Source organism: Heterocephalus glaber, unplaced genomic scaffold, assembly GCF_053883595.1.
Source record: "Heterocephalus glaber isolate CG9 unplaced genomic scaffold, H.glaber_assembly_v1.0 deba00000809, whole genome shotgun sequence".
Lineage (NCBI taxonomy): Eukaryota > Metazoa > Chordata > Mammalia > Rodentia > Bathyergidae > Heterocephalus > Heterocephalus glaber.
In genome coordinates this window covers 6,682,891-6,706,249 of record NW_028258163.1, presented here as the reverse complement: position 1 = coordinate 6,706,249, position 23,359 = coordinate 6,682,891, and the positions used below count along the sequence as shown (strand labels likewise).

The 23,359-nt window shown below is 43.2% G+C and overlaps 1 long non-coding RNA gene across 2 annotated transcripts in view; it reads right to left on the bottom strand.

Moving 5' to 3' along the window:
* The window catches only part of LOC147829018 (uncharacterized), an 81,951-nt gene extending 62,368 nt beyond the window's left edge, over positions 1-19,583 (bottom strand). For both annotated transcript variants that reach the window (XR_015449802.1, XR_015449801.1), the window contains exons 1-2: positions 19,159-19,583; positions 10,643-10,741 (exon numbers count right to left, since the gene is read on the bottom strand). This is a non-coding gene — a long non-coding RNA (uncharacterized LOC147829018). The remainder of the gene's footprint in view (positions 1-10,642; positions 10,742-19,158) is intronic.
* Between the last annotated feature and the right edge of the window lie 3,776 nt (positions 19,584-23,359).

Sequence of the window (23,359 nt, the reverse complement as noted above, 5' to 3'; positions counted from 1 at the left end):
GCTCTCTGGAAATCTTCCTTCCCCAGGGATCAGGACTCTTCCCTCCTGACAAGAACCCACAAAACACAAAAGGCCTGAGGAAAACCTCCAAGGAAAGCTGTAAGGTGCACACTTTGCAGGGGCACTTTGCACACACTCCAAGGACTTCTGCCCATGGGGAAGAGAAAATTCAGTGAAGGGTTGTTGCCATTCATTTCCATGGTGGAACTTGGGTTCTATGCTGTTATCGACTGGTCTGTTTAGCCAACATCTCTATATAGCTGTATTTCAAAACAGTCTTTACTCAAAATGATGAGTTTATATTGCTCACTACTAGAGAAAGGGAAAGAGGAAAAAACCCTTTGTTGATCCCTAATACTGTGTGGTGTTGTAGATATAGGACAAGAGAGACAGATCTGTCCTCAGACGAAGAGCAACAGGCGCATCACATGCGTTCATGGTGAGTCCTATCCAAAAAAAAAAAAAAAAAAAAACAGAGGAGAGAGTAATTCCCAAGATGATCTCCAATAGATCTACGGGTTGTGCTACACTGGGAAAAAAAAATGACATGCCATCTGCTAAATAGGATGAATCAGGGAAGCCGTTTTTTTCCTGAAAAACTAAAAGTGTCTTCTATCCTAGATGAATATTTTAAACAGAAGAAACCAAATAGCAGTATCCAAAAAATGAGCAACTGAATCTGTTCAAGTGTGTGGAACTGTTAAATTCTTTCTAACTCGGGGCTTGAGAGAAAACCCGAACCTCTTTTCCGGCGATGGTCAGAGGGGTACACAGACTCCTGCGCCAATGGCGCATGGTTAGGTTCCTCATCCTCCTCCTGCCCCAAACGGGGACCCAGCACACAGGTCTCCTTGGGCAGCCTGGCATCTCCTCCTGCACCAAGTATCAGCAGGAGCCAAGGGTTGGGTGAGATCCAGCGGTCCGCTCTCCCCGGTGGCCCTGCCTCATCCGGGCTCTGCCAGGCTCCTGTTCACCATCGAGGGATAGAGCGAGAAACCCAGGCTAAGTGGTGAACTCGGAACTTGAACGCATAAAAGAAAAATTACTTTCACACATTGTGGTTTTAGAATCACTTAAGAAAACTTTAAATTTGTTTTCCTTTTATATTTTATTATCACTACTTTTTTCTGTTTCAGCCAAGTAGAAAAAAAGCTGAAAAAAAGTTTAAAAGTTGTGGAGGACTCCAGGCCTTAATACCAGTTTAAAACATATACAATAGCCCCTTTTTGTGACATAACTTAAATGTTGACTACATCGTTTGGGGTCATGCCCGGGATGCAAAGTAGCTGAGAACAGAAACAGCAGGTGTCTCCTCAGAAGGTAAAGAAAATAAGCCCCCCAAAATTGGCCTCAGAAGACGGAGAAAGCAAGCAAAATATTTTTCACCACCTAACATTACTACTGCAGAAGGCGATTCTGTGGTATTTAGATGGTTTTTATGGAAAAAGAAAGAAGGGGGAGAGGAAAGAGGGGGGGGGGAGAGAAAGGCTAAGGAAAGGGAGGTAGGGGAGGTAAGAAAGGTAAGAAAAAGAAAAGCAGGAAGGAAAGAACAGAGCTCTACTGCCAGTGTGAATTGGCAAGGAACTGCTCTTTTATGTCTTTATTTCAACTGAGCTTTCTTAAGACGGCATTTCCGATTTTATAAAGCTCAGAAACACAGATCTTTGTTTTTTGTTTTTTCTTTTTTGGTACCGGGGATCGAACTTGGGGAGCGCGGGGAGCGGGCGGCGGGGCCCTGTCTGGAGCGCACGACCCCGCAGCGCGCCTGGGCCTGGATTCCACCAGGGCTGCAGATGTCCTCGGGGACACTAGGGGGCGCTCTGCCCTGAACGCAAATCGCAGAAACCTCTCCGCACCCGCTGCACTCGGCTCCACGCGGAACAGGCGGCCCACGGCCCTGGTGACCGCGCCCGGCTCCGTGTCTCACGGCCTAGAGCCGGGTGTTGTCACGAGTACAAGGCAGTGAAGCGCAGTGTACCCAACCCCAAGGCCTCCACCACCCATGGGGATAATCTGTCTAAGTCATCAGAATAGGTGGCCTGGGTAGGAGGCTTTCGTTATAGTCTCTGGCCTGAAACCGATGTCCACCTTGAAACCGGGCTCCACGTTTTGAGAAATTCAGAACAGATCTGGCTCCACAGTCACGTCTCCGATAGACCCTGGGTTTCACGGAGATAGAGGAGAAGATGCCTGTTGGTCATCACGCTGCACCAACTGCACCAGATACTTGGTTTTCTTTCCAATTCCTCTTTTCCTCTTTAATGAATCCACTTTCCTTTTCCTTCATGCGGCCTAAAATAAATTTTAAAATCAACTACTTCCCAGAATCACTCATCTCTCTCTTCTCCTTAAATTATGTTTTCCACCGGGCACATCAAAGTTTGGGAGTTAACTGCAGTGATCTGAGTTCCTTGGGCCACAAATGCAAAGGTGATGTTTCCATCCATCTGAGCTCCACGCTGTGTGACACCCAGGCCCCGCCCTTGTGACAGACCGGATGTTAAGGACCATGACTTCCCTCTGTGGAACACTTGTCATGTGCTGGGCCCTTTTCTAAGTATTTCATGTGCATTGCTGCCTTAAACAGTCTTCCAAGGTAGGTGTCGTTATACTCACTTTCCAAAGAAGGAAGCCAGTTTCTGAGCGTAACACAAGGACGATTCTTGCTCTGAAGGACCCGGTTCCAAGCCTGTCCCTGACTCTAAAGCGTGGCCCCAAAGCCTCTGCTGTTTTCGCAGCACTGCAGACCAGAGGGCCAACTGCGGAGAGGAGAGGCCCAGCCCCAGGCAGGGGAAGGTTCACTCACCTGTGAACAAGCGAGCCGGCCTTGGCTACGTTTACAGATGAATGGGGCACCAGGGAGATTCCCAAACAAATGCCATGCTCAGAGTGGGCAGACAGTTCAGAGTCCTCATTCGGGTCCACTGTGCTACTTTCTCAAGATCACAAAAGGAGTCAGGAACAGAACACACGAGAAGAACCTGGCCTCCTGAGCCTTTCCCAGAGGTCTTTCTATTAAACCTTCATTTCAGGGTGGTCATGAAATAAAAATGATTAAGATGTTGTATGCATATTACCAACTCCCCAAGAAGAATGTTATTATCATGATTGCAAACATATACTAAGAAAAACGAAACAAACAAACAAAACCCCTAATGTTTTCCAACTCTGTACTTTGGGCCACTAGCAGAAACAGAGATTCTGTTGCAACTTGCTATTTAAAACCATAATCTACCAGTACACTCTTCTGTGTTCTGAGGTAAAAAGCATCTTCCTTCTGGGGACAGAAACCTCCCTGTTTCTCTTTCTCCTCCTAAGAAAGTACTCTGGGCAGGAAAGAGAACCATGATCTCCAGTACACATGGAGCTCTTTTTAGCAAAGTACATTAATAAATCTTTAATTATACAGAGTGTGAAGGAAGGTGGTCAGGGCCAGAGCGGAAATGCTCTTCATAATAATAAAACAGAAAAAACTCTAGCCGCACCTGGGAGACGGAGGGAAGCAGCAGGACAGTAGACCGCGTGGCACAGGGCACTGCATCCAGGTCGGTGGAAATGGACGAGGGACTTCCTGAGGACCAGAACACCCAACATTCAATCTTAGACTGTTTCTAGGTCATGGGACCCCAACAGTAACAGTATAGGGGAACCGGGCTGCACATCAGGAGGTGAGTTGTATTCCTAGCCACTTCCCAAACTGTCATTCCCATGTGAGCTCTCCCACACCTCAGGTCAGCACTTGCCTTGGATTCTCACGGAGCTCAAGCCCTACAGCGAGCTCCGCGTGCTGGGCATCCGGGTTGCACATTCTTGTGAATCATCCCCAGACCACCTCCCGCCACCTGGGAATGAATTGTCTTCCACGAACCTGACCCCTGGTGCCCAAAAGCTTGTGGTCTGCTGTTCTACATGGTGCTGTAGTTTCTTTTTGTGTGCTTTGTGAGGTTTTGGTTATAGGTAGTATATGGAATTCATCAAAGGAAAAAAGAAAAAAGCTCCTTACACAGCTGTTCCTCCCGACTGCACACTGTTGCAGGTATTTGCCTCTACAAGTTTTGCTCTTTGCCGTGGTTTGAACGTGTGTGTCCCTCCAAAACTCAGGCTGAAACCTGGCTAAAGACAGGTGACCTTCTGAAAAGGGCTTCGGAGGGGGGTGTTCATCCCTTTTTGCCTTCTGCTCTTCTGCCATGTGAGGACCGGCAACATGCACCATCCTGGAAATAGCCAACAGCTCTCACCAGGCACCGTACCTGCAGGTAACTTATCTGGAACTTCCCAAGCTCCAGAATTGTGAGAAACAAACTTCTGTTGTTTTTAATTGTCCAGTCTAAAGTATTTTGTTATAGCAGCAGGAAGAGACGGAGCTAAGCTCACAAGTGAATTTTGGGAAGGAAGATGTTGGATTCCCAAGTTTAAAGTCCATGGGGGCTCAGAGATAAAGAAAAATCCTAACTTATAAAATGGAGAAGTAACTAGAAAATATTTGCAAAAATCCCAGGAAAACAACCTAACACCACAAAGCATGGGGAGGAGTTAGCTGTTAACAAGGCAGTCTTAGCCACTGGCAAAGTGTGCAGTAGCCCCTGCAAATATCTAGTTTATGGAAGAATCTTCTACATCTTTCTCTTCTTTCCTCTTCATTCTCTCTAACCAGAACTGGCTCCCTCTCACTTTTCCACCACACAGGAGGCAACCCCTGTAGAAGGTGACAGGCAGATCCCACCAGATTTTAATTGTGAGGCTGTAGGGAGAGTAGAATTAATTTTTCTTTAAAAATTAGAATAATTTCTCCTAGGTTAAATTATTGGATTCCTTGCTCTGCTGTAAAAATATTTTAATGCAAATGAATTAAAATTGTATAATTTTTACTGTCTTCTTTCATCCAAAGTACATAGATGTGTACGTTTCTATTGGACTCCTAGCATCTTGTTTGATTCAGCCTCATTCTAACTGCCTGATCCTTTGGCGGTTCTTAAGTCTGCACTTAGCATGGCCTCTGGCCCACTTGCTTCCTGTCCCACTTAAGTTCAATAAATAGCCTTCTGCAGAGGAGAGAGCTCCACAACTTGTGTCTAAAAACTCCCTCTGGATTATCACCAACCCATTTTCAATCACAAGAAACTATTTCAGCAGGAAACTGTAGACTTAGTAAAGTCTACCGTTGGAGGAGGCAGTTCAGTTACGGGGAGGGATACGGGGGGTGTGGCAGGGCGACAGTGGGCGGTGTCCACACATTTGCTATCACATTTGCAGGTCGTCAGGGTTGGCTGGGGCACAGCTTGGGGGAAGAGCGCTAGCCTAGGCACGAGGCCCTGATTCAATTCCCAGAACTAAAAAACAAAACAAAGCAAAAGCACTCAAGAAAAGAAATATTTGCACATTTTGTCTTGACACCCCCAAATTTCTTCAGTTAAGCTTCCTATTTTAAGATCAGTAAAACCTTTACCCTTCAGCACTGGAGAACTATTCAAAGGAAAAACACACCGGAAGAGTAGTCTGTGAGCTGCTGAAGTCCGACTATCAGAGCTGCTTCCAGCACGAGCCAGGTCTACCTGGGAAGGGCTCCACGTTCTTCTCCTCGCCCCACACCCTGAAGGCTGAAGCTACTGCCAATAGACCGTCTCGACGTTGTTCATTTTGACTAAAAGAATCAGGAAAAACTCCATCACACTAGCCCAGTCCGAAGAAGATAAGCTATGTGCTTTTGTAAAATTCATTTGCGCTCTGCAACCAGATTTTATTTTCTGTCCTCTCCTCTGATTCAGCCAGTATACCACGAGCAATAAAGGTCAGCCTCAGTCACAGGCCCTGGCATTTCTTGAGTCCAAACCCACAAGAGATACTAGGGAAGTATCTGCGGGTCTGATACAGCACTGCCTAGGGGCTCTTCTTGCAAATCAGTCAGCCCTTGTGTTGAAGCACAAGGTCCTCTGGAGCCCAGCAGCATGTAACACTCCTACAAGAGCTAAATTTATCACTAGGGTTCTGTGCAGTGACTCAGGAAAGAGAGAAGCAATAGATGAGAAAATACCTCAGCCTCCTGCCTGTTACGCAATCGGAAGACTGCCATACCCGCTTCCTCCACAGGGTGGTGCTAGCCTCCAAAAAATGCTCCTCTCCAGCTCCAAAGAAATGAAAATAGTTCCTCCTCATTAACGGCAAAGCTGTGCGCTATGGTCAAGACGTCGGTCGTCTAGAGGGACATTACTTTGCCAAATAAGCTCCTAAAATAGATGGATTTGCCCTCATCTTCACCCCACTTCCCAAAGGGAATGAAAGGAACCAAATTATGGTCTTTGCAAGTCACTAATTCAATCTTCACCAACCCTGGGGCGAAAGAGTGACTCAACTCCTGGCACAGGGTCTTATTATGGCCGAGAGGGTGCTGGGTGCTGGGGCAAGAGCCAGTCAATGCCATCCGAGGCTCTGACTGGGTTCTTGTAAGTGCTTCGGGGAATCAGAGAAGGTGGGAGCAGCAGACAGTTCACGGGAGAGGCAGGTTGATGCTTTCCAGCCCAGTGGGCAGAAAACTTTTAAACCCCCAAAATGCGTTTTCTACCTGTCATAGGACCAAGATTCACCAGCTCATGTTTCTTTTTGTGAACCCTAAATCTTTTATTTAAATCACTTAAAAGCAAAAGAGAATCTCATTACGCGTGCTAAGTGGTGCTCAGGCAACATAGCAAAAGGGATCAATTACCAGATCTGATCCGTAAAACAAGTTTTTAAAACGCAGTACCTGTCAACACGAAAACCTTTGTCAACTTTGGAAAGGGAGAGCCAACCAGAGCTCTTTAACGGCACTCCGTAAGTCTGCCCTGACCTGATGCTGATGACAATGATTACCACCACCCGGATCCAGGCCTCAAAGGTCCCCAGGCTCTTGATAGCACCTGTACTTCAGAGTTAGCACGAAGCACTGCTTACTATGCACCAAAGTGACCCTTCCGGGCCCACCAGGGGATCTTGGCCCTTTTATGTATTTTAAACCCTCAACTTTAGAATACTGCACCGATAATATTCCTAATATTCTTATGCTAAGAATATTATTCCTGCAACTGCTATCTTAAAATATATATCTTAACTAAGATGGAAGGCAGGGCCTGGAACTAGTTCCTGTTAGAATGAATGAGCAATTACATTGGCTTATTGACCCTGCGAATATCAAAGAGCTGAATCCTAAAATGATGGCCTATGGGACAATTAAATGTCAGCAGAAGACAAAGACTTTGACAGTCATAAGTTCTGGAACCAATGAATGACTTGAGGGTATAATAAGCAAGAATGAGACTGGAAAATTTGTTCTATTTGTCACAGTTCAGTCATAGCAAAGTAATGGCTTCAATGGCCACACTCACAGATGGGTTTGTGTTTGGCTGATACAAAGTTTTGCTTTGTTTTTTAACTGTGAATTTGTTGCAAATATTTTTAATTCTGGAGATGTCATCTGAAAGTCTAGATTTAAAGTTACTCTTTAATAAAAAAATGAAAAGTTTTGTCACCATTGGACAGAATTATCTTGTGACAGAAGTTGCTTAAAACTGAGAATACATAATGGAATACAGTCATTTCTTCCCAACAGTCTTCATCACCCCTACTGTGCCACACTAGGTCCACTTTACCCCTTTGTGCCACTGTCCTGTCCCTGAGGGTCCTGACTGACTTTGGTTCCCATGGGGACACCTAGAGAGAGCATCCCTGGAAGGAAGATGGAAGAGCCAATAGTGTGACAGGAGTGAAAAGACAGACAACCTTCAGAAAGGAGCAAGGTCAGTTCTCACAGAACTAGAGAAAATACCTAGAGAAAACCCAACATAGCATAGCACACCTGGGGCTTAGTAGGAACCACAGAGTTCCAAGCAGTGTGTGAGGAAAGACAAGTGGAAAACTGCGCTGAGAAGGTTTTCCTGAGCCCAACTGTGATTTATGAGGAGGAAAATGCAGGCCTTACAAACAAGTCCCATGGAAGTCAAACTGGCAAAAGCTCCCTGAGCAGCAGGTGCAGCTCCTGGGTGAGTAGAGAAGGCTGAGTTTGTCAGGAGGCGAGGCAGGGGCTCACAGAGGGAGCAAACCATGTTCTAAAATGTTCGTGTGCCTTAAACACCGAGGTGATTACCCAGAATGCACCCAGGTGATTGGTGCCCCATCTTCATTTAAAAGGTGGACAGGTACTGATGTGAAGAGGTCAGGGCCCTTGAAAGGACAGTCTGTAGTTAGAAAGGAGAGGCTTCACACATCATAGGACCCTGTGGGGAAGCACCAGAGGGAGGCGGGAGCAGGAAGGGGGTGGACATGGCCCAGAACCTCTGGTGCACTTTCTACATGAAAGACAGGCAGAGAGGATAAACAGCTCTGGGGTGGCTCCTCCTCTGAATGTTTGCAACTCTGGGATACAGGGCCTGCTCTGTTGCTGCCTGGTACCTGACCTGGGCTTTTGACATGATTTCACACACTCGTAAAACCTGGCTCTCACAGCAAGGACTTTGTCCATCAACTTAGCCCTGTGCTTATTGGATACAAATACAGAATGTAAAAAAACACAAAGAATTAAGGAACCTTTAAGGAGTATTTGGCCTGGTGCCTCCATTTTATAAACAAAGAATCTGACACTTAAAGATTTGATGTCATTTGTCCAAAATCCAATGAAGCCTGCTGCCGTCACTTTGAAGAACAGAAAGCCTGTGCACAGCCCCAAATCCTGGATCTCTTGGACTTGTGCTGACTTAAGAAGTGATGCAATTTCCTTCATCACATCTTGGGAATCTCAGGCAGGGATTAGCAAGCTTGTTTTGTAAAGGATCAAATAGTAAATATTTTAGCTTTGCGACTCAGTTCTCCGTCACAGCTACTCACTGCTTCCACTGTAGCACTAAACAGCCCTGGACAATACATAAACAAATGGGCATGGCTGCGTTCCAATAAAACTCCATTTATATAGACTAAAATTGCAATTTCATATTAATTCTCATGTGTTATGAAATCTTTTTTTGTTTTAGCTTTTTCAACCTTTTGAAAATGTAATAGTTATTCTTAGCTTGTGGGCGCACAGAAACAGGCAGTAGGCTGAGCTTTGCCCATGACCCATAGTTGACTGACCCTTACACTTCAGAATTTGTCATCACACTTTCTCTGTAATCTCAGACCAAACCTGATGACAGCTCACCACTCCGGGTCTTGGTTTCTTCAGTGATAACATCAGATAACTAGAATCTGAAGTCTCTTGAGGACCTGCGACCTGGAAGTTTTCACCAAGGATACTCAAACACAAAAAAAAGAGCTGTAAAAGGGAATTTGTAAACTCTTTCATGGGAAACTCTTAAGAAATACTTCTCGGGACAGTGAAGCTGGAAGATCAAGAGTTCCAGGCCAGCCTGGAGTACATAGAGTGTACATGGAGTGACATTCTGTGGAGGGAAGGGAAGGGGAGGGGAGGGAGAAGGGAAGGGAAGAGAGGGGGAGGGGAGGGGAGGGGGAGGGGAGAGAGGGGGAGGAGGAAGACTGTCTTCAATATCTTCAAGAACCAAAGTAATTCAGGAACTACATTGTGAAGAACATTAGGCACACAGAATGTTAATTTTTTTTTTGTAATCCCCAGGTATGGTGGTACACATCTGTAATCCCAGCCCTAGGAAGGCTGAGACAGGAGGATCATGGGTTTGAAGCCAGCCTGAGTGATACAACCAGACCCTGTCTCAAAAAATAAACATGGAGTGACAAGTTGAAGAAGCAAGGTTAAATAAAATTTTCTATTTCTCAACTCTAATGTGAATTAAGCCTATAAAAAGTAGGTTGCAAATCCAGACTCTCAAAAATGTGGGTTCGGGTGATTACTGTCAGGGGTGAAAGCAGGAAACACAGAGGAGACAGGAAAATTTGAGATAGGAAAATGAGAAAAGTTGTAAGTTGTGTTCATGAACAGGTTACTGCTGGGAGCAATAGGAGCACAGGTCTGCTGGAAACCCTCAGAGAACTATGATGTGGCTCCAGAATTGTTCCACAAAGCTGGGAAGACTTGGGCATTACCATCTAGTCAAGTCTCCCAGGGGCCAAGGCTGTCCTGAGAGAATGCACCGTAATTCCAGGTAGTGCTTGAAGGAAGCCCAGAGGCTCCTATAGTGCTGACAAAACCTTCAGGCAAAGAAGTTAGGGTGCCAGAAACAGATAGGGCAATGGGAAATTGTGTGTCAACATGTTAGCTACATGGGATGATGGGATGCAGGGAAGAGGGAAACCAACATTTTCTAAATTCATTTGGTCTCTGAACACTTTCTTTCATGAACCATCCCAACTTACTCCCAACTAAAACTCCTTTCTCATGAGGCATCTGTCCTCAGGGAGATGCTGCTGAAAGGTAAATAGAATAATACCAGTGACTGGATAATCTTGGTAAAATTAGAAAAGCTCTTCATTTTCTGAAATCAATATAACAAAGCATTCACTAAATACCAGTAAGCCCCTAGTGTTTTAGGGGGAGGAACTAGGCTGATACATCTCATGCAGTGTCAGGCTTAAGGTCAACTCCAACATGAAAAGCACAGCTAAGAATAATTCAGCTCCAAACAAGCTTGCTATGAGAAGTGATGCATGTCAGAGGAGGGACAGAATGTTCAAATTGTAGGTGGAACCATGCATGACAACTTACCACCATCTGCCATCCAAGTCCCATCTCCAGAGCCCCTGACCATCTGCATACCTGCTCAGGCATGTCACATTGGGGAAGGCACGGCCACCACCATTAACACTGTAGTAATACAAACATAAGCCCAAGAGATAGTGCTGAGCCCTTTGACACCAATACCTCCTGAAATTTGAAATCCACATCCATTAAGAAACATATAGAAAAGAGATTCATAAGCAGAAAACTTAAATGTACATAAGACTGAAGTTTCTGTGAGATCTGAATTTTTTGACTACCAGGTCATACATAGGAAATCAGCAAATTGTTATAGAAATAGTATAGCAAATGCTAAGCAGAACCTAATCTGGAATCCATTACATGTATTCTCATTTCGAACTTTGATCAATGAAAGAAGCACTTCTTTATTCCCATTTAGATTTCACCTCAAGATCCATATTTCCTAGGAAAACTAAACTAAATTCATCCAAAATTAACTCTAGGAAGTACCTTAAAGACCTCAAAGCAATCAGTTCTCCTGGAGCCTTGGATAACAGAACACATCTTGGATGCACCAGCTCATTAGCCCCTCAACACCAGTGAAGGGGGTTACAAAAGTGTGGCACACAACAAAAGGAAGAGTCCTTGTCCAGGATCCATTAAATGAGAAATACTCTGTACTTGGTCCATATTCTCTAGGAAACAGAGTTTTTCATTCTAAATGCTAGAGAAGGCCATCCCATTTCAAAATGCTTCTGCTTAACAATAACTGGGAGAATTATTTAACTTTGTGTATTAGTGACTTTTCCATCACTGGAATAAAATACCTGACACCTACAACTTAAAAGAAGAGGGCTCTACTTTGGTTATTGTTTTAACAGGTTAGTCATGGCTGGCTGGCTCCAAGGTAGAAATAATATGGCAGAAGGTCATGATGAAGGAAAGCTAGGAACGTGGCAGCTAGGAACGAGAGACAGAGACCAAGCAGAGACAAGAGGAAAGAGCCAAGGACAAGAATACATCCTTTCATAGATCCCCCCACTGACCACCTTTTCTGACCAGGCCCTATTTCCTAACAGCACATTTACCCATGAACTCCTCAGTGGATTAATCCACTGAAGGGTATAGCTCCCCCATGATTCAGTCACCTTCAAAAAGCCCCACTGCTGAATATATGAGACCTTATGGGGAGGGAGGGCATTATGGTTCCAAACCATAATATTCTGCCCCTGACCCTAAAAAGGCTTATCCCTATCTCAAGAGAAAGGTACTCAGTCCCTCTCCAAGAGTCACCAAAGTCTCAACAGCCTGTCTTAGCATTATTGAAAAGTTCGAGATCAAACTCTCCTCTGAGGGGTGGGGCATTTAGCTCAGTGGTTCTGCCGTCTGCCTCGAAAGCGGAAGGACCTGAGTTTGATCCCCGGTACCCAAAATAAACCTCACCTCTGAGACTCAAGGCAAACTTAGCTGTGAGCCCCTATAAAAATTTTAAAAACACAAGTGATGTAATCTCAATCTCAATCTATATTTCTATATCTGTATCTATCTACATATAGTAAATCTTTCCATCCTTAAGGAAGGAATAGGGGAATAGAAAGGAATCAGGCCAAAACCAAGGCAAGACTGAAACCCAGCAGGGCAAACAGTAAGCCCTGTAGCTCCATGTCCAGCACCTGGGAAAGATGATCTCCAAAAGGCTTAGGCAGCCTCACCCGACGACCTGGTCGGCTGTAGTTCACACAGTGTCTCTTAGGCTGCCTCTTCTCACTGATTGCGTCTTTTATCAGCTGGGGTTTTTCATATCTACCATTTCCGATTTTCTGGGGTCTCCACTTCACCTTTGGCTTTAACCTCAGAGCTTTGCATATTTCCCTCTGAGGGACTCCTAGCAGGAAACTGTAACCTTGTCTCCCATGTTTGCCTGGTCTCCTAGACATTTTTTTTGAAATCCAGGCAGAAGCCTCCATGATCCCATAGCTCTTGAGTTCTGTATGCCTAAAAAATTAGCACCAAGAGAATGACTATGGTCTGCTTCCAGCTTGAGCATTAGCCAGGTTCCTTGGACCATGGCTGCAATGGCTTTTGAGGGCCTGGATGGCTGAACTCCGGAAAACACATTAATAGTTGGCCTTGAATGAGTAGGGAACCCTGATTGGCTCTCTTCTTAAAGCAAATTCTCTTATAGTTGACCCTTTTACATTCATGAGTCTGCAGTGGGTGGGTCTGGCCATTTTCTGAGATGCCCTTAAGGGGTATTTTCCATTGTCCGGATGCAAAGTACCTAGCCTTTTTTTTGAGACAGAGTCTCACTGTGTAGTTCAGGCTGGCCTTGGGTCTTAGACTCACCCAGGCTGGCCTCAAACTCATGGCAATCTTCCTGCTTCAGCCTCTTGAGTGCTGGGATTACAGATGTGTGCCACCATCCCAAGCTGTTTCTTTTTAATGTTGGTCTTTATAGCAACCACACTCTCCTTTGCCCCAGCTTTCCAGGAGTTTCTTTCTGGCCAAAATGTAAAATTTTTACACCTTTTGAATCAACTGTTTATTTATTTATCTATCTATCTATTGCAGTACTGGATATTGAACCCAAGGTCTTCACACTGAGCTACATTCCCAGCCCCACACCCCTCTGGATCTCTCTGCCTCAGCCTTCTGGATTGGCTACAACCTCCATACCAGGCTACAACCTGAGTGTTAGGCTAACCTGAAGTTTCCTCAACCAGATAAAGTCACCAGTTTTAAATTCAGCTTCATACAAAGTCCTAGGACATTTTTTGCCAAAACTAAGCACACATAGCCTCTATGCCAATTTGAAATAAAGTCATGCTCTATCTGAAACCTCCTGAGCCTGGCTTTACTGTCCACATTCCTATCAGCATCTTGGACTTCTGAGCTCTAAACAGAGCTGACCATTAAGCTCAGCTCATGGCATTCTAGGGCCTTTTTTTAGATGGCTCTCCAAACCTTCTCAAACTCCTCCTGCAAACCAAGTTCAAAGGTTTCTAAATCACATGATCAGGTACAGTCACAGTGACAACCCGACTCCTGATACCAATTTTCTGTATTAGTCACTTTCAGGTCACTGGGACAAAATACCCAACACCAACAACTTAAAGGATGAGAAGTTTATTTTAGCTCATAGTTTTAGCAGGTTCAGTCTATGATTGGCTGGCTCTGAGTAAGAAACCACATGGTGGAAGGGCATGACAGAAGAAAGCTCCTTAACTCATGGCTGCAAGGAAGCAGAGAGAGAAAGAAGGGAGGAGCTAGAGATAAGAATACACCCTTCCAGGTTACTCCTCTAGTGATCTGCTCTTCTGACCAAGTCCACCTCCTAACACCATACTTAGCTATGAACTCATCAGATTAATCCACTGAAAAGTACAGTGCCTCCAAGATTTAATCACTTTCCAAAGGCCTCTCCTCTGAATACATGAGACTTCTGGGGGACATTTCAAATCCAAACTACAACACTTGAGAAATATAAAGATACTCAAAAACACAGTGTTATTAAGAACTCCCTAAATATATTGCACATAGGGGAATAGATACACATTTTTCTAATTAGTCTAAACACATGATGCAGGGGCTTGGTATATAGCATAGTAGGTAGGTGCACAAGCTCTAATGTCAAACTGCTGGGTTCACCCTGGCTTTACCACTGAGTCTGTGATGGAAGTCAAGTCACTTAAGCTCTATGGAATTTGGTTTCCTTATATATAAATAGGGAATAATAATACATGTAAATAAAATGCATGAACATAAAAATATGCATAAACTGTTTGACATGGTATCTGAAGCATAATAAGAGTTTTAAAACAGTAGCTATTTGTGGTAGGCCAAAAACATCCTCCCCAACATTTGCTCATCTTCTCACCTCTGGAAGCTATTAAGGTGGCCTTATATGGCCAAGCATCTTTGCAGATGTGACTAAGGTAAAGATCTGGAGATGGGGAATCTCTGGATTGTCAGAATGGGTCCCAAGTGCAATTGTAAGTGTCTTTATGACAGGGAAGCAGAGGGAGAATCACATACAGAGGAAGAGGCCATGCTAAGATGGGTGCAGACAGAGGTTTGAAAGTGCTGTCCTCAAAGACTGGAGTGTCATCATCATAAGCCAAGGTAAATTAGCAGCCACCAGCTGGAAGCACCAAGAAAAAGATTTACCCCTAGAATATCTGAAGGAGATGTAGTTCTGCCTACGCCTTGATTCCAGCCCCATGACACTGGTTTTGGACTTCTGCCCACTAGTACTGTAAGAGAATAAATTTCTGTTGTTTTAAGCCACCAACTTGGGGTTCATTTGTGATGACACCCACAGGAAACTAGATTTACAGTATAATATTCTTCTAGGTTTGTATTGATTATCTATTGCTGTGTGACACAACTGAGTGGTTTAAACAACAACTGGGTATGATAGTATCAGTGGGCACAGCTTAGCTAAGTGTCTCTGCCCTAGTGTGTCTCACAAGGCTGCCATCAAGGTGTGGACTAGGCCCGTGGCTTATTCTTAAGGTTTGAATGAGAAAGATTCTAACCAAGAGTTAGTTTTCCACAAGCTGCTGGACTGAGAGTCACAGATTCTCGCTGAAGGTGGTCAGAGGCCACCCTCGGTTTCTAATTGCCCCCTGTGACTCTACAAAGGACTTCTTATAACATGAAAGCTGATATGGAGGGAGGAGGAAAAAGAGAGAGTCACAGAGAGTGACAGAGAGACAGAGAAAGAAGCAGAGAGACAGAGAGAGGGGATGAATATAAATAAGTACACAGGCAAAAGTCAGTATCTTTTTTTCACCTACTCTCAGAAGGGTTATCCCATCACTTCACTGCATTTCCTTTTTCAGAAGTGAGTCACTAGGCCTAAGACCATTTACTACCCAGATAATTATCTACACAGAATCTTTTTATTGATAGCTGTTCTGGATCTTCATCATCTACTGATCTTTTTTTAATACTAAACTAATCTAATCCACATTGGTCTGGTTATTGTATAACACAGCTGCTTTTAAAAATTCCCAGTCTTTGAATCTGCAAATACTTAAAGCTCAGACTTTACAGTAAAAAGAAATGTTTGACAATACTTATGTAGTTTTACATCCGTTCTCATGTGTTTCTATGCATCTCTTCCAACACTGAAAAATATGTCTGCTATATATCTGCCTAGGGATGGCTTCTTCTATCACTGTGAGGTGAGATGCATTCCCTAGATTTCCCTGCATTTGATGCAGGCAGAGCAACTTCCAGCCCAGAACATCTCTTCTTGATCTCAGTGGTTACTCCTTACCTCTCACTGTCACACATGTCCCCAGAATCTGTGGATAGCTTTCAAAATGGTCTATTTGTCTCTCTGTCATTTTGCTGTTTGACCATCACATCACTCAGATCAAACATCATAAATCCTTTGAGCTGACAATATCCTTTAAACTTAAATTCTCTAGAATTTTTCTAATTAAGCCCTCTAAAAGAGAAGCTAAGAGAGTTTTCTATCTGACATTCTCTGATAGTCTCGGTGTTTGTTATGGTCGGTGTTATGATTAGAACCCATTGTATCAACCCCCAGTGGGAGTAGCTAGTGCATGTGTACACACATTATGCAATGCTTGGCAATATTCTCCATAGTTTTTAAGTATAAAATATGAACTCAAAAAATTCTTGTAAATAGAGTCATCATCCATGCTAGAATAAAAATCATATTTAAAAAGAAACATAAACTTGTTCTAAAAATTCTGACGAGAAGTGATGTCAATGGGTGAACTTAGCCCTGCATGAAATATCGGTTCTTTCTTTGGATCCAAAGTCCTACTTGTCAGTTAAAGATTAATGAGGAGACAGGAATCACAAAATAATTTGAAAAGGAAAAGATTAATATAAAGAATTACTATTTACAGGGGATTGACTACTAAGAGAAGACAAAAGAGAAATCAAAGATTGTCTTAGATCTAGGTAAAAGAATCTCAGGGAAGAACAATTTCCTTCTTTAAGGGAATATCCCTCCATGACTACCATTCAGACCTCATTAGAAAGTCAGTGGTTTCAGCTTACTGGACAGCAGAGAAGTCACAACTGGTCTGTAGTAGGAAACCATCCCTTGAATGCCAGTTAAACTTCCTTCAGAAGCTGCCAGTGAGGCTGCTGTTGAATTCACTGGGCAGGTATCAGAACCACAGAGCTACAGGAATGCTATCCATAAGGATGCTGCTAAGCATACTTGGAGACTTGCTGTCTAGGACACCGCCTGTAGCTGATACCACTGAAACTTGCCTCTGTTAGGTGACTCCAGAAAGCCCAACAGGAAGGAGGGAAAAGTACAACTGAATCAGGAAGAGAAATCCTTTCTCTCTGCACTGTTCCTCTATCATCCTGTACTGATAATTAACATAGTTAATGTGCCAGGAAATCAAGAAGAAATATTTAGATAGCCCAGCATTCAGGCATGTGGCATGAGAATCAGAGGCAAAAATCTAAGCAGAAAATTTTGAAAAACTTGTTTGACTAAAAGAAACCACAAGTAAATTTGGAGCCAACATAGGTACAATTCCTGCAGAGATTAGTATCATTAGGAAGAAACCAAGTACTTTGTACAAGGACAATAAGAAAGATGCCTTTGCGGGGTTAGCAGATCCCCGCCCATCACAGGCTCAGGAGTGTAAAAGTATAAACCTTTCATTTGAGAAGAGCCCTGGGAGCCCTGCTTGCGAAGGGCTGCCTAGAGAATTGTTTCCCAGGATTCATTTCACTGTGCTCAGCAATCCTGGCACTCAGAGGCTGCTACAGCTATGGTTCAAGAGGACCTGATTACTTTCACTGACAGCAGACCCTAGCATTGTCCGTGTGATGGTGGTTTTCCTAGCATATAGAATGCAAGAGCTATAGGGTCAGAGAGGCGTCAATGCAGATTTCAGAGGAAGGCCTGGGAGCCCTGGCTAGGAGCCACTGAGAGGGCAGTGTGTGAAACTATGAGAATGAAGCTGAAAGTGCAGTGAAGACTCCAGGAAGCCAGGCGTGCTGGGAACAAAGGACATCTTCCAAGGAAAGCTGCAGGCCATGAGCAAAGCCAGGCCCCCCCGCCAAAAAAAAAGAGGTCGTGTGGGCTGCAAGCATGTGGATGGGCCACCCGAACCCTTCGGGGCTCACATCTCACCAGCATGTGCCCTGGGTGCCAGATGTGAAGCTACAGGACTTAATAGTTGCACTGCTGGGTTTGAGTCTTGCTCTGGTCCTATTCTTTTCTATCCCCTTACTCAGATTATATAACTTTTTTATGTTTACAGCTGAGTTTGCCTTGACTCTCAGAAGAGACTTTGACTTAGACTTTTGAAAAACATTGGAACTGCTGAGACATTAGGGAGGGATTATCATGGCTTTGACTGTACAGAAGATAGTTGTATCATTTTAGGTGGAATTATTAACTTATGTTTATTTGGAGAGTAAGTATAGTTTTAAGGAGACGTGTTTGGGTATCAGGTTGACAATGGGTGCAATGTGGTATTTAAGCTTAATTGTGTTGACTTGACTGACTTGGGAGCCACCTAGGTGATTAGTAAAACACATTTCTGGGTCTGTCATAGGTACTGTACATGGTTCCCAGCCACTTACTGTCTAGCACTGTTTCTCTGCTCTGCTTCCTAGCTGCCATGGACTAAGCAGGTGTACTCCATCACACCCTTTCACTATGATCTTCCAGCCTTGAAATCAGCCAGCTATAGCTTGTACTCTCTGAAACCATAAGCCAAATAAAGCTCTCCTTCTTTAATTTGAGTGTCAGGTAGGTTTTTCTAGCACAGGAAACCTAACTAATACAGGGAAGATCCATTTCTTTTTCCTGCTTCTAGAGGTGAGCTACATTCCTTGGCTCAGAACCTCTTCTGCCATCTTTAATGGCAGCAGTGAGTCATCTTTTCTCTTCTCTGACCTCTGCTATGGTTCTAATTTTTTCTAGCTTTGTCCCTCTTGCCTCCTTCTTATAAGGATCCCTGTGATTACATGGTATCAAGTAGGATAATCCAGGATAATCTTCACACCTAAACACCATCTGTTTATCATATCTGCAAAGCCCCTTTTGCCCTGTAATGTAATATAGAGTCTAGAAATTGAGGCATGGATATCCATGGGAAGCCACCATTCTTTCTACCACACAATCCTTCCTAAAATTAAAGTCTGTTGAATATTAGCTGGTTTTGCTTTATGTATGCTTGTTTAAAGGGGTCTCAAACCCCACCAGATCTGAACCCAGTTTTCAAGATACCATAGGGAATAAACAGATATATTTTGTCCCTCTAAAGATCCTCTGTTCTTGAAAATATTTTTTTAATCAACATTCATCCTCCTTCTAATTCTTTTCCCTTAAACAATAAAATAGAAGATACTTTAGTTTATGCTAGACCTAATGACATAAACTTCCCCCAGGACCATTAATTACTCTGCCAACCTCTCTACACTTATCTTAATTGTTTTCCAACAGTTAGAGCAATGTCACAATTGATGGAGAGCGGTGAACATTTATTTAGCATGTGCACACACACACATGCACACACAATTCTTACCTAAGAAGTCTAAAATTCCTTAGTTCCCATGTCCAAATTTTCTTTACTCTCCTTCTCCCCTTCAGAATATGGCTATAGAAAAAGTGGAATGCATAATTAATTCTAGGTCATTTAAAAACACATTTTCAGCTACAGGATGGAGAGTCAAGCAGAATCAGGAAACAATGAAATGCCACCTCATACCTACTAGAATGGTGAAAACCCTAGCCACTAGTGACACAAAATGCTGGTGAGGACATGAGGCAGTAGGAACTTCCATTCATTGCAGGTGGAAATGCTCATTTGCACTAATGCTGCTATTACTAATCATTGTTATTTGCAGCCACCTTTTATATATATTGGAAACCTCCATAAATATAATATTTATAAGTATCTCTTGAATTTCTTCCCTCTTTTCCCCAGTCAATTCTGACACTAAGTTAGCAGACTTCTGGGCAGGGGGGAACCCAAAGTACCCAATTAACTAAATGGAGCCTCCTTGGAAAACAGTTCCATGACCATCTATTTTTCTCTGAAAGAGACATATTTGCAAGCAGATCTCTCATATTAAGAGGCATACCAAATATTTTCTCACCCCAGTTGTTGTTTTTGAGAGTTTTGGCAAGCATTTGAGCAAAACTCACTGTAAGACACAGTTGATGGAGATGTAAATTAATTACATTAGTTAAGTGTAAAATATACCTGTCCCCAGATACAGCTATAACACCTCTAGGAATCTATCCTACAGAAATGCTGGTCTGAGGACACACAGAAATCACTGCTACTCCCTCTGCTTTAAACATAATATCTCCAGGCTCCTGAGTGTAAGCACTTTATTTAAAACTGCAATCTCCCTGTTCCTTTGCCCTGCTTTTCTTTCCTTCATGGCACCTATTCTCACCTGAAATTCCATATAACTGTACTACTCAGTGTGGCTTGACTCACCCCAGTAGTATATGACCACTTCTGTTGTTTTGGATGCTTGCTGTATCCCTAGTGCTAAAATAATTCATGGCGTAGTAGGTGTTTAATAAATGTATGTTCAATGAATGAGTGAACTTCAACATTACTTGTTAAAGTTTTAAAAAGTAAAGGAAAAGAAAACAGTTTAATGCTAGTTAAATAACTAATGGTAACTCTATTACTAGAAACACGTATGATACCATTTAAAATACTTGTATTTAACTATACCAACTGATAAACATTTTCATATATCCACTGGCCTAAAACAAAAAAACAAACCAATTATCAAACAACAGATGCACATACCTCAAGTAATACACCACCTATTGCCAATGGTTAATCTGAAGAATGCAATTGGAAGGGAGAAAGAGGCAGGAAGAAGCGGAGGAACGGCTGTACTTGTGCTACTGCCTTCTGCTAGATGCTGAGTTGCACGCAGTCCAGGAAATACCAGGAACATCTCACCATCTTTACTTGAACCCAGTACCATACTTTGACTCAGGCAAATGGAGCTCCATCCTCTGACCCCGGCACAGTGCCTGTTGCTTAGATGGCCCCTCTCTGACTGTCACTAGACTGTGCTCCCCTCATGGGACAAGCAGTTCTCAAGGACATGTCAAGCCGGTGCCCATATCCCCCATCTAGATAACCTCAGAACGGCCTGCTCCATGGCCTTGGTCTCATTTCCAGGGCCCGCCTGGCCTCCTGTCCAAGATGGACCTTTTGAGCAAGACCTGAGCCAACAGGCCTCCCTGCTGTAGGCCTGAGTGGCAGCCAAAGGCAGCTGTCAGTACTTAGTGGACAAAGCTCAAATGTGAGGCTGCAGATTCCATGCAATGACTCCTCATGGCAAGTGAAGCCAAGGCTGGAAAGATGAGGAGGTGACCTCTGGCTAGAGGTGTCCCCATCTGTCCCTGGCCACAGGTCAGACAAGTGTTAGGGCTAGGCCCTAACCTGAGCCTGACCGCAGCACCCTCTCTGCTGAGGCCCGAGCACTGCCAAGACTGGGAATTCTTTCTGCCACGTGTTGCCCTGCTGAACTTCCCTTCCTCCTCATGGGGCTTTACTGAAACAGAAAGTGTTTGTTATCTGCTTTGGGAAGCTACAGTCCGCTGACCAAGACACAAACAAAAAATGTCATCTGGTCTCAGACAATACCAAGACCAAATACTTCTGTCAGTCTGAAAGCCATTTGGTGGCAAGAATCCAGTCAGCATCCGGAGGCCGGCTTGTTCAACCATGCCTGTCTCTGACTCCCACACTCACCTCTATCTGAAATAAAAGCCCCCGTCACAGTTTTCTCCTGTACGTGCTCCAGTTTGGTTCTGTGTCTCTTCTCCTACCCCACCCCATCTCCCACCTGTTACTGACAAATCCATCCCTCTTTCTTCTGTTACTCAAACTAGCCTTGATTTTCCACTTTTTTCTACACACTTCCTCTCCCTGATTAATCCATCTTTTAGTCCTCAGTCACCCAATCTAACTGCCCACAGAACGAGGGGACAGACACACATCACATTTTTCTTGCTCTCTTTTGCTGCCATCAGATTTCCACCTTCGTAGTAAAAAGATTACATCTCTGTATCAAAACACCTCCATCGAGGGTTCTGTGGTGTGACTGTAGCTTCCACTCTTCGTGCCACGTGATATTTGACTTTCTGCTCCCTATTTATTCAGATTAGGGCTCCTGGCTCATTCTTATTATTTTCTCTTCCTCTCCAGTTCTGTCATTGTCCTAGTTCCAGGTGACTCTCATGGCCACGTGGACAGCCTGTGTCACATCACACTTCCTGAGCTCTCTGGTTTATTTCACAAATTTACTCCTCTTCCAAATCTAGTTCTTGCATTTTTTTCAAAAACGATTATACTTCTGAAACCTAACTTGTAATAATCAATCTAAAATTGCATCTTTCCTACATTTCCTTATTGTTTATCCTCTCTATCCCTATTATTATGCCTTCCTATCTCTCCAAACTTTTAATGCCACATTTTCCCAACGGCATCTGGCCCTGAATAGTGACTGGACTTCCAGTCATCTTCCAAAGAGCATCGTAAACAAAAACCTGATTGTGTCACTCTCCTACTTAAAATGTTTCAAAGTCTCTTAATTTTTAGAAATTTCAAATTCCTTAAATAATGTTTTCTTATAAATTGACTGACCACTCATACCCCAGACCAATATGTACCCTGTATTCAAGCTTGGAATACCTGATTTCAATTTTATTGGTCTGACCACCTAAAATGCCTTTCCTTTCTCTCTCCTCTTGGCTAACTCAGCCTTGAAAACCGTTTAATTTTTTAAATTGTTTTTAACTTTAAGATAATTGGAGATTTGCATTAAGTTATTAGAAATAATGCAGAAAGCTCACTTGTATCCTTTATCCAGTTTCTGTCAGTGATAACATCTTATAATAGTAGAGTATGGCGTAGTATGATGTACTCTAGTATTAAAACCAAGACATTAATGTTGCTGCAGTCAAAGCAAAGAAGGGTTTCATCACTGCAAGGATTCCTCTGTTGCACTATTATAGTCTCATTTACTTCCCTCCCACCCCTGTAACCTTCTTAACCCTGGAAAAGCACTAACCAGCTCTGTTTTTCTATAATTTTGTCATTTCAAGAGTGTCGTATAAATGACAGTTTACAGTATATATATAGTTTGTAACCCTTTGAGTTTATTTTTGTCAGATTCTTTGGAGAATCATCTAGGTTGTTTGTATCAATAGTTCATTCTTTTATTGCTGAATAGTACTTCATGGAAGAGATGGGGCATAGTTTATTAACCATTAACCCATTAAAGTAACCTGCGCTGTTTAAAGTTGTAGGTTTTTTTCTATTATGAATAAAATTGCCATAAACAGTCATGTAAAGATTCTTGTGTGGGCGTCAGCTTCCATTTCTTTGGGATTAATGTCCACAAGTGCACTTGCTGGATCATACAGTTGTCACATATTTACTTTTTAAAGAAATATCTGAAATAGTGCTTGTACCATTTCACATTTCCACCAGCCTTGCCCCTTCCACCATCTAAGGACACAGGTAGAAGATACCATCTATGAGGAAGAGGAACTTCACCAGACACCAGATCTACTGGTGCCTTGAATTTAGACTTTTCAAGCTTCAGAATTATTCTCAAAATATATGGTTAACATTTAAAGTTTTAAAAATTTATTAAAGTAAGAGACATATTGCCATTAATTCCCCTCAAAATACTACAGGGGTAGTATTTTTCAAACACACTTATCCCATTTTTCTTGAC